Below are 12,100 nucleotides of genomic sequence, written 5' to 3' on the forward strand. Positions count from 1 at the left end.
GTGTAAATTAAAATTATTCTGCTGTACATCTTATCATATTATGAGTGATTGTTTCATTCATAAAAAATTAAACACTGAAAAATAAATCAAACTATAATAACGAGTCAGTCTTGACCCATAAATCCCATCCCCCATATCAATATTTATTGATCAAACGTCACAATTGTTGTCCTCCAGCGTAGCTCAACCAACTACCAGTTAATGTCTATGGCGCTAAGCCCTCTGGGTAATTCAATCTATAAACGTCAATTTCCTAGAAACCCAAACGCAGTGATGTTGTCACGTTGCGTAAATGGTAAATAAAAAGAGAATACAATGATTAGTAAATCCTTTTCAACTTATATTCAGTTGAATAGACTGCAAAGACAAGATATTTCATGTTAGAACTGGTAATTTTTGCTATTTCTTGCAAATATTTGCTCATTTGGAATTTGATGCCTGCAAGCTATTTCAAAAAAGCTGGCACAAGTGGCAAAAAAGACTGAGAAAGTTGAGGAATGCTCATCAAAAGACTTATTTGGAACATCCCACAGGTGAACGGGCTAATTGGGAACAGGTGGGTGCCATGATTGGGTATAAAAGCAGCTTCCATGAAATGCTCAGTCGTTCACAAACAAGGGCGGGGCGAGGGTCACCACTTTGTCAACAAATGCCTGAGCAAAGTGTTTAAGAACAACATTTCTCAACCAGCTATTGCAAGGAATTTAGGGATTTCAGCATCTACGCTCCGTAATATCATCAAACTGTTCAGAAAATCTGGAGAAATCACTGCACGTAAGCCATGATATTACGGACCTTTGATCCCTCAGGTGGTACTGCATCAAAAAGCGATATCAGTGTGTAAAGGATATCACCACATGGGCTCAGGACCACTTCAGAAAACAACTGTCAGTAACTACAGTTCGTCGCTACATCTGTAAGTGCAAGTTAAAACTCTACTATGCACAGTGAAAGTCATTTGTCAACAACACCCAGAAATGCCTCCGGCTTTGCTGGACCAGAGCTCATCTAAGATGGACTGATGCAAAGTGGAAAAGTGTGTTCCGAGTCCACAAAATAGAACGTTAACAGTTATGTGTGAAGTACTTTGAGGTGTATTACTACAAAACGAGCTAAAACAAACTAGCATGCTAATGTGTACATGCTAACAGATAGCATGGAAGTTTTATTTATAAGCTAATTATTATCAGCTACATTATGAGCTATTAGGGGGCAAAATGAGCTAAAAACGCTAGCATGGGGCGGTGTGGCTCAGATGGCAGAGGTTAACTTTCAGTTTTGATCTCCGCCAAGGTGAGGCAAAAATATGGACGAAAACACACGTGGAGGGCGACCTTTTTCAGGGAAAGCTCCGGAATTTAGACGGCTTGGTCCTCCCTACAGCGCCGGTATTGTTACATGCAGAAAACATGTTTGGGGTTAACTTTCAGTTTTGATCCCCGGCAAGGTGAAGCAAAAAGCTGGACAAAAACACACGTGGAGAGCGACCGTTTTTAGGGAAAGCTCCGGACTTTAGACGGTTCGGTCTTCCCTCCAGCGCTGGTATTGTTACATGCAGAAAACATGTTTGGGGTTAACTTTCAGTTTCGATCCCCACCAAGGTGAAGCAAAAAGCTGGACAAAAACACACGTGGAGAACTACCTTTTTCAGGGAAGTCTCCGGACTTTAGACGGCTCGGTCCTCTCTCCAGCGCTGGTATTGTTACATGCAGAAAACATGTTTGGGGTTAACTTTCAGTTTCGATTTCCGGCAAGGTGAAGCAAAAAAGATGGGCACAAACACACGTGAAGAGCGACCTATTTTAGGGAAGGCTCCGGAATTTAGACCGCTCGGTCCTCTCTCCAGCGCTGGTATTGTTACATGCAGAAAACATGTTTGGGGTTAACTTTCAGTTTCGATTTACGGCAAGGTGAAGCAAAAAAGATGGGCACAAACACACGTGAAGAGCGACCTATTTTAGGGAAGGCTCCGGAATTTAGACCGCTCGGTCCTCTCTCCAGCGCTGGTATTGCTACATGCAGAAAACATGTTTGGGGTTAACTTTCAGTTTCGACCTCCGTCAAGGTGAGGCAATAAGACGGACAAAAACAAATGTGGAGAGCGACCTTTTTCAGGGAAAGCTCCGGAACTTAGACGGCTTGGTCCTCCCTACAGCGCCGATATTGTTACATGCAGAACAGATGTTTGGGGTTAACTTTCAGTTTCGATCCCCACCAAGGTGCGGCAAAAAGTTGGACAAAAACACACGTGGAGAGCGACCTTTTTTAGGGAAAGCTCCGGACTTTAGACGGCTCGGTCCTCTCTCCAGCGCTGGTATTGTTACATGCAGAAAACATGTTTGGGGTTAACGTTCAGTTTCGATCCCGCCAAGGTGAAGCAAAAAGATGGGCACAAACACACGTGAAGAGCGACCTATTTTAGGGAAGGCTCCGGAATTTAGACCGCTCGGTCCTCTCTCCAGCGCTGGTATTGCTACATGCAGAAAACATGTTTGGGGTTAACTTTCAGTTTCAACCTCCGTCAAGGTGAGGCAATAAGACGGACAAAAACTCATGTGGAGAGCGACCTTTTTCAGGGAAAGCTCCGGAACTTAGACGGCTTGGTCCTCCCTACAGCGCCGGTATTGTTACATGCAGAACAGATGTTTGGGGTTAACTTTCAGTTTCGATCCCCACCAAGGTGCGGCAAAAAGTTGGACAAAAACACACGTGGAGAGCGACCTTTTTTAGGGAAAGCTCCGGACTTTAGACGGCTCGGTCCTCTCTCCAGCGCTGGTATTGTTACATGCAGAAAACATGTTTGGGGTTAACTTTCAGTTTCGATCTCAGCCAAGGTGAGGCAATAAGACGGACAAAAACACACGTGGAGAGCGACCTTTTTCATGGAAAGCTCCGGAATTTAGACGGCTTGGTCCTCCCTACAGCGCCGGTATTGTTACATGCAGAACAGATGTTTGGGGTTAACTTTCAGTTTCGATCCCCACCAAGGTGAGGCAAAAAGCTGGACAAAAACACACATGGAGAACTACCTTTTTCAGGGAAGTCTCCGGACTTTAGACGGCTTGGTCCTCTCTCCAGCGCTGGTATTGTTACATGCAGAAAACATGTTTGGGGTTAACTTTCAGTTTCGATCTCCGCCAAGGTGAAGCAAAAAGATGGACAAAAACACATGTGGAGAGCGACATTTTTCATGGAAGGCTCCGGACTTTAGACGGCTTGGTCCTCTCTCCAGCGCTGGTATTGTTACATGCAGAAAACATGCAGAAAAAATGTTTGAGGTTAACTTTCAGTTTCGATCTCCGCCAAGGTGAAGCAAAAAGATGGACAAAAACCCACATGAAGAGCGACATTTTTCAGGGAAGGCTCCGGACTTTAGACGGCTCGGTCCTCCCTCCAGCGCTGGTATTATTACATGCAGAAAACATGTTTGGGGTTAACTTTCAGTTTCGATCTCTGCCGAGGTGAGAGTAAAAAGATGGACAAAAACACATGTGGAGAGCGACCTTTTTCAGGGAAGGCTACGGACTTTAGACGGCTCGGTCCTCTCTCCAGCGCTGGTATTGTTACATGCAGAAAACATGTTTGGGGTTAACTTTCAGTTTCGATTTCCGGCAAGGTGAAGCAAAAAAGATGGGCACAAACACACGTGAAGAGCGACCTATTTTAGGGAAGGCTCCGGACTTTAGACGGTTCGGTCCTCCCTCCAGCGCTGGTATTGTTACATGCAGGAAACATGTTTGGGGTTAACTTTCAGTTTCGACCTCCGTCAAGGTGAGGCAATAAGACGGACAAAAACACACGTGGAGAGCGACCTTTTTCAGGGAAAGCTCTGGAATTTAGACGGCTTGGTCCTCCCTACAGCGCCGGTATTGTTACATGCAGAACAGATGTTTGGGGTTAACTTTCAGTTTCGATACCCACCAAGGTGAATCAAAAAGCTGGACAAAAACACACGTGGAGAACTACCTTTTTCAGGGAAGTCTCCGGACTTTAGACGGCTTGGTCCTCTCTCCAGCGCTGGTATTGTTACATGCAGAAAACATGTTTGGGGTTAACTTTCAGTTTCGATCTCTGCCGAGGTGAGAGTAAAAAGATGGACAAAAACATGTGGAGAGCGACCTTTTTCAGGGAAAGTCTCCTGACTTTAGACGACTCGGTCTTCTCTCCAGCGCTGGTATTGTTACATGCAGAAAACATGTTTGGGGTTAACTTTCGGTTTTGATCTCCGCCAAGGTGAAGCAAAAAGATGGACAAAAACACACGTGGAGAACTACCTTTTTCAGGGAAAGCTCCGGAATTTAGACGGCTTGGTCCTCCCTCCAGCGCTGGTATTGTTACATGCAGAAAACATGTTTGGGGTTAACTTTCAGTTTCGATCCCCACCAAGGTGAGGCAAAAAGCTGGACAAAAACACACGTGGAGAACTACCTTTTTCAGGGAAGTCTCCGGACTTTAGACGGCTCGGTCCTCTCTCCAGCGCTGGTATTGTTACATGCAGAAAACATGTTTGGGGTTAACTTTCAGTTTCCATTTCCGGCAAGGTGAAGCAAAAAAGATGGGCATAAACACACGTGAAGAGCGACCTTTTTTAGGGAAGGCTCCGGAATTTAGACCACTCGGTCCTCTCTCCAGCGCTGGTATTGCTAAATGCAGAAAACATGTTTGGGGTTAACTTTCAGTTTCGACCTCCGTCAAGGTGAGGCAATAAGACGGACAAAAACACAGGTGGAGAGCGACCTTTTTCAGGGAAAGCTCCGGACTTTAGACGGCTTGGTCCTCTCTCCAGCGCCGGTATTGTTACATGCAGAAAAGATGTTTGGGGTTAACTTTCAGTTTCGATCCCCACCAAGGTGAGGCAAAAAGCTGGACAAAAACACACGTGGAGAGCGATCTTTTTTAGGGAAAGCTCCGGACTTTAGACGGTTCGGTCCTCTCTCCAGCGCTGGTATTGTTACATGCAGAAAAGATGTTTGGGGTTAACTTTCAGTTTCGATTCCCGGCAAGGTGAAGCAAAAAGATGGACAAAAACACACGTGGAGAGCGACATTTTTCAGGGAAGTCTCCTGACTTTAGACGGCTTGGTCCTCTCTCCAGCGCTGGTATTGTTACATGCAGAAAACATGTTTGGGGTTAACGTTCAGTTTCGATCCCCGCCAAGGCGAGGCAAAAAGCTGGACAAAAACACACGTGAAGAGCGACATTTTTCAGGGAAGGCTACGGACTTTAGACGGCTCGGTCCTCCCTCCAGCGCTGGTATTGTTACATGCAGAAAACATGTTTGGGGTTAACGTTCAGTTTCGATCCCCGCCAAGGCGAGGTGAAAAGATGGACAAAAACATGTGGAGAGCGACCTTTTTCAGGGAAAGCTCCGGAATTTAGACGGCTTGGTCCTCCCTACAGCGCCGGTATTGTTACATGCAGAACAGATGTTTGGGGTTAACTTTCAGTTTCGATCCCCACCAAGGTGAGGCAAAAAGCTGGACAAAAACACACGTGGAGAACTATCTTTTTCAGGGAAGTCTCCGGACTTTAGACGGCTTGGTCCTCTCTCCAGCGCTGGTATTGTTACATGCAGAAAACATGTTTGGGGTTAACTTTCAGTTTCGATCTCTGCCGAGGTGAGGCAAAAAGATGGACAAAAACACACGTGGAGAGCGACCTTTTTTAGGGAAGGCTCCGGACTTTAGACGGTTTGGTCCTCCCTCCAGTGCTGGTATTGTTACATCCAAAAAACATGCAGAAAAAATGTTTGAGGTTAACTTTCGGTTTCGATCTCCGCCAAGGTGAGGCAAAAAGATGGACAAAAACACACGTGGAGAACTACCTTTTTCAGGGAAGTCTCCGGACTTTAGACGGCTTGGTCCTCTCTCCAGCGCTGGTATTGTTACATGCAGAAAACATGTTTGGGGTTAACTTTCAGTTTCGATCTCTGCCGAGGTGAGAGTAAAAAGATGGACAAAAACATGTGGAGAGCGACCTTTTTCAGGGAAGGCTCCGGACTTTAGACGGCTCGGTCCTCCCTCCAGCGCTGGTATTGTTACATGCAGAGAACATGTTTGAGGTTAACTTTCGGTTTCGATCTCCGCCAAGGTGAGGCAAAAAGATGGACAAAAACACACGTGGAGAGCGACCTTTTTTAGGGAAGGCTCCGGACTTTAGACGGTTTGGTCCTCCCTCCAGTGCTGGTATTGTTACATGCAAAAAACATGCAGAAAAAATGTTTGAGGTTAACTTTCGGTTTCGATCTCCGCCAAGGTGAGGCAAAAAGATGGACAAAAACACACGTGGAGAGAAACCTTTTTCAGGGAAGGCTACGGACTTTAGACGGCTCTGTCCTCTCTCCAGCGCTGGTATTGTTACATGCAGAAAACATGTTTGGGGTTAACTTTCAGTTTCGATCCCCGGCAAGGTGAAGCAAAAAGCTGGACAAAAACACACGTGAAGAGCGACATTTTTCAGGGAAGGCTCCGGACTTTAGACGGCTCGGTCCTCTCTCCAGCGCTGGTATTGTTACATGCAGAAAACATGTTTGGGGTTAACGTTCAGTTTCGATCCCCGCCAAGGCGAGGTGAAAAGATGGACAAAAACATGTGGAGAGCGACCTTTTTCAGGGAAAGCTCCGGAATTTAGACGGCTTGGTCCTCCCTACAGCGCCGGTATTGTTAAATGCAGAACAGATGTTTGGGGTTAACTTTCAGTTTCGATCGCCACCAAGGTGAGGCAAAAAGCTGGACAAAAACACATGTGGAGAACTACCTTTTTCAGGGAAGTCTCCGGACTTTAGACGGCTTGGTCCTCTCTCCAGCGCTGGTATTGTTACATGCAGAAAACATGTTTGGGGTTAACTTTCAGTTTCGATCTCTGCCGAGGTGAGAGTAAAAAGATGGACAAAAACATGTGGAGAGCGACCTTTTTCAGGGAAGGCTCCGGACTTTAGACGGCTCGGTCCTCCCTCCAGCGCTGGTATTGTTACATGCAGAAAACATGTTTGGGGTTAACTTTCAGTTTCGACCTCCGTCAAGGTGAGGCAATAAGACGGACAAAAACACACGTGGAGAGCGACTTTTTTCAGGGAAAGCTCCGGAATTTAGACGGCTTGGTCCTCCCGACAGCGCCGGTATTGTTACATGCAGAAAAGATGTTTGGGGTTAACTTTCAGTTTCGATCTTCGCCAAGGTGAAGCAAAAAGATGGACAAAAACCCACGTGAAGAGCAACCTTTTTTAGGGAAGGCTCCGGAATTTAGACCACTCGGTCCTCTCTCCAGCGCTGGTATTGCTACATGCAGAAAACATGCAGAAAACATGTTTGGGGTTAACTTTCAGTTTCGACCTCCGTCAAGGTGAGGCAATAAGATGGACAAAAACACACGTGGAGAGCGACCTTTTTCATGGAAAGCTCCGGAATTTAGACGGCTTGGTCCTCCCTACAGCGCCGGTATTGTTACATGCAGAAAAGATGTTTGGGGTTAACTTTCAGTTTCGATACCCACCAAGGTGAGGCAAAAAGATGGACAAAAACACACATGGAGAGCGACATTTTTCAGGGAAGGCTCCGGACTTTAGACGGTTCGGTCCTCCCTCCAGCGCTGACATTGTTACATGCAGAAAACATGTTTGGGGTTAACTTTCAGTTTCGATCCCCGGCCAGGTGAAGCAAAAAGCTGGACAAAAACACACGTGAAGAGCGACATTTTTCAGGGAAGACTCCGGACTTTAGACGGCTTGGTCCTCCCTCCAGCGCTGGTATTGTTACATGCAGAAAACATGTTTGGGGTTAACTTTCAGTTTCGATCCCTGGCAAGGTGAAGCAAAAAGCTGGACAAAAACACACGTGGAGAGCGACCTTTTTCAGGGAAGGCTCCGGACTTTAGACGGCTCGGTCCTCTCTCCAGCGCTGGTATTGTTACATGCAGAAAACATGTTTGGGGTTAACGTTCAGTTTCGATCCCCGCCAAGGCGAGGCGAAAAGATGGACAAAAACACACGTGGAGAGCGACCTTTTTTAGGGAAGGCTCCGGACTTTAGATGGCTCGGTCCTCTCTCCAGTGCTGGTATTGTTACATGCAGAAAACATGTTTGGGGTTAACTTTCAGTTTCGATTTCCGGCAAGGTGAAGCAAAAAAGATGGGCACAAACACACGTGAAGAGCGACCTATTTTAGGGAAGGCTCCGGAATTTAGACCGCTCGGTCCTCTCTCCAGCGCTGGTATTGTTACATGCAGAAAACATGTTTGAGGTTAACTTTCAGTTTCGACCTCCGTCAAGGTGAGGCAATAAGACGGACAAAAACACATGTGGAGAGCGACCTTTTTCAGGGAAAGCTCCGGAACTTAGACGGCTTGGTCCTCCCTACAGCGCCGGTATTGTTACATGCAGAACAGATGTTTGGGGTTAACTTTCAGTTTCGATCCCCACCAAGGTGCGGCAAAAAGTTGGACAAAAACACACGTGGAGAGCGACCTTTTTTAGGGAAAGCTCCGGACTTTAGACGGCTCGGTCCTCTCTCCAGCGCTGGTATTGTTACATGCAGAAAACATGTTTGGGGTTAACGTTCAGTTTCGATCCCCGCCAAGGTGAAGCAAAAAGATGGGCACAAACACACGTGAAGAGCGACCTATTTTAGGGAAGGCTCCGGAATTTAGACCGCTCGGTCCTCTCTCCAGCGCTGGTATTGCTACATGCAGAAAACATGTTTGGGGTTAACTTTCAGTTTCAACCTCCGTCAAGGTGAGGCAATAAGACGGACAAAAACTCATGTGGAGAGCGACCTTTTTCAGGGAAAGCTCCGGAACTTAGACGGCTTGGTCCTCCCTACAGCGCCGGTATTGTTACATGCAGAACAGATGTTTGGGGTTAACTTTCAGTTTCGATCCCCGCCAAGGTGCGGCAAAAAGTTGGACAAAAACACACGTGGAGAGCGACCTTTTTTAGGGAAAGCTCCGGACTTTAGACGGCTCGGTCCTCTCTCCAGCGCTGGTATTGTTACATGCAGAAAACATGTTTGGGGTTAACTTTCAGTTTCGATCTCAGCCAAGGTGAGGCAATAAGACGGACAAAAACACACGTGGAGAGCGACCTTTTTCATGGAAAGCTCCGGAATTTAGACGGCTTGGTCCTCCCTACAGCGCCGGTATTGTTACATGCAGAACAGATGTTTGGGGTTAACTTTCAGTTTCGATCCCCACCAAGGTGAGGCAAAAAGCTGGACAAAAACACACATGGAGAACTACCTTTTTCAGGGAAGTCTCCGGACTTTAGACGGCTTGGTCCTCTCTCCAGCGCTGGTATTGTTACATGCAGAAAACATGTTTGGGGTTAACTTTCAGTTTCGATCTCCGCCAAGGTGAAGCAAAAAGATGGACAAAAACACATGTGGAGAGCGACATTTTTCATGGAAGGCTCCGGACTTTAGACGGCTTGGTCCTCTCTCCAGCGCTGGTATTGTTACATGCAGAAAACATGCAGAAAAAATGTTTGAGGTTAACTTTCAGTTTCGATCTCCGCCAAGGTGAAGCAAAAAGATGGACAAAAACCCACATGAAGAGCGAAATTTTTCAGGGAAGGCTCCGGACTTTAGACGGCTCGGTCCTCCCTCCAGCGCTGGTATTATTACATGCAGAAAACATGTTTGGGGTTAACTTTCAGTTTCGATCTCTGCCGAGGTGAGAGTAAAAAGATGGACAAAAACACATGTGGAGAGCGACCTTTTTCAGGGAAGGCTACGGACTTTAGACGGCTCGGTCCTCTCTCCAGCGCTGGTATTGTTACATGCAGAAAACATGTTTGGGGTTAACTTTCAGTTTCGATTTCCGGCAAGGTGAAGCAAAAAAGATGGGCACAAACACACGTGAAGAGCGACCTATTTTAGGGAAGGCTCCGGACTTTAGACGGTTCGGTCCTCCCTCCAGCGCTGGTATTGTTACATGCAGAAAACATGTTTGGGGTTAACTTTCAGTTTCGACCTCCGTCAAGGTGAGGCAATAAGACGGACAAAAACACACGTGGAGAGCGACCTTTTTCAGGGAAAGCTCTGGAATTTAGACGGCTTGGTCCTCCCTACAGCGCCGGTATTGTTACATGCAGAACAGATGTTTGGGGTTAACTTTCAGTTTCGATACCCACCAAGGTGAATCAAAAAGCTGGACAAAAACACACGTGGAGAACTACCTTTTTCAGGGAAGTCTCCGGACTTTAGACGGCTTGGTCCTCTCTCCAGCGCTGGTATTGTTACATGCAGAAAACATGTTTGGGGTTAACTTTCAGTTTCGATCTCTGCCGAGGTGAGAGTAAAAAGATGGACAAAAACATGTGGAGAGCGACCTTTTTCAGGGAAAGTCTCCTGACTTTAGACGACTCGGTCTTCTCTCCAGCGCTGGTATTGTTACATGCAGAAAACATGTTTGGGGTTAACTTTCAGTTTCGATCCCCGGCAAGGTGAAGCAAAAAGCTGGACAAAAACACACGTGGAGAGCGACCTTTTTTAGGGAAGGCTCCGGACTTTAGACGGTTCGGTCCTCTCTCCAGCGCTGGTATTGTAACATGCAGAAAACATGTTTGGGGTTAACGTTCAATTTCGATCCCCGGCAAGGTGAAGCAAAAAGCTGGACAAAAACACACGTGGAGAGCGACCTTTTTTAGGGAAGGCTCCGGACTTTAGACGGTTCGGTCCTCTCTCCAGCGCTGGTATTGTTACATGCAGAAAACATGTTTGGGGTTAACTTTCAGTTTCGATCTCTGCCGAGGTGAGAGTAAAAAGATGGACAAAAACATGTGGAGAGCGACCTTTTTCAGGGAAAGTCTCCTGACTTTAGACGACTCGGTCTTCTCTCCAGCGCTGGTATTGTTACATGCAGAAAACATGTTTGGGGTTAACTTTCAGTTTCGATCCCTGGCAAGGTGAAGCAAAAAGCTGGACAAAAACACACGTGGAGAGCGACCTTTTTTAGGGAAGGCTCCGGACTTTAGACGGTTCGGTCCTCTCTCCAGCGCTGGTATTGTAACATGCAGAAAACATGTTTGGGGTTAACTTTCAGTTTCGATCCCCGCCAAGGCGAGGTGAAAAGATGGACAAAAACATGTGGAGAGCGACCTTTTTCAGGGAAAGCTCCGGAATTTAGACGGCTTGGTCCTCCCTACAGCGCCGGTGTTGTTACATGCAGAAAACATGTTTGGTGTTAACTTTCAGTTTCGATCCCCACCAAGGTGAAGCAAAAAGCTGGACAAAAACACACGTGGAGAGCGACCTTTTTTAGGGAAGGCTCCTGACTTTAGACCGCTCGGTCCTCTCTCCAGCGCTGGTATTGTTACATGCAGAAAACATGCAGAAAACATGTTTGGGGTTAACTTTCAGTTTCGATCCCCGCCAAGGCGAGGTGAAAAGATGGACAAAAACACACGTGGAGAGCGACATGTTTCTCGGTCCTCTCTCCAGTTCTGGTATTGTTTATTTTAGTCGCCTCCCTTTAACAAAGCGGTTTAGGATCAAATAATCTGGAAGGTTCCCTACAAAAAGGGAGTCCCAATAAGTGGACATTTTTATATTAAAAAGTGTAATTATTTTGACATTTTTAGTTTAAATCTCCAGGATAAGTGCACTTTTGACATTTTAAGTGATTCTCAGAATCCACACAAATATGAAGGCATGGTTTGGATCCTATTTAATAGAAAAAAAGGCTGCGCTTCCCCTCTCCGCCGCTAGGTGGCAGCCTCCCCCGCTCTCGTCCCATCTCCATCCTAACGTCTCCTCATAATAAAGAAGCCCGGCGCGTCGTCCTCACAACTCGGCTCTCCTCCTCTCCTCGCACCGCACAAACGCTCCGTCTCTTCCTCCTCCTTCCTTTCTTTCTCCTCCTCCTTCTCCCCGGCGAGCCAACTTCTGCTTCCCCACGCAAAGTGTCACACCGACCGAGGACTGCCAGCGCGCCGCGGGGTGTGTGGAAGTTTTGACGGGGATGCGCATGCCGGCTGATGCTGATTAGCACCCGGGTTCTGAAGCCTCGCTTGCGGGCTGCCGCTGCAGCTGGTGACCCCACGGAACGGACGGCGCAAGTTCGACGTCTCCACGCAAGTCGACTTCCTGTGAACTTATTGGGTCAATTA

The 12,100-nt window shown here is 46.9% G+C and overlaps 1 protein-coding gene across 1 annotated transcript in view; it reads left to right on the forward strand.

The window, feature by feature from the left end:
- Positions 1–11,757: 11,757 nt before the first annotated feature.
- Positions 11,758–12,100, forward strand: part of sdk2b (sidekick cell adhesion molecule 2b) — a 920,539-nt gene continuing 920,196 nt past the window's right edge. Inside the window, exon 1 of the mRNA XM_061931841.1 lies at positions 11,758–12,100. This exon is cut by the window's right edge and continues 218 nt beyond it. The gene's annotated coding sequence lies outside the window, so the exon portion shown is untranslated.

This window comes from Nerophis lumbriciformis, linkage group LG39 (assembly GCF_033978685.3).
Source record: "Nerophis lumbriciformis linkage group LG39, RoL_Nlum_v2.1, whole genome shotgun sequence".
In the NCBI taxonomy this organism is placed as follows: domain Eukaryota; kingdom Metazoa; phylum Chordata; class Actinopteri; order Syngnathiformes; family Syngnathidae; genus Nerophis; species Nerophis lumbriciformis.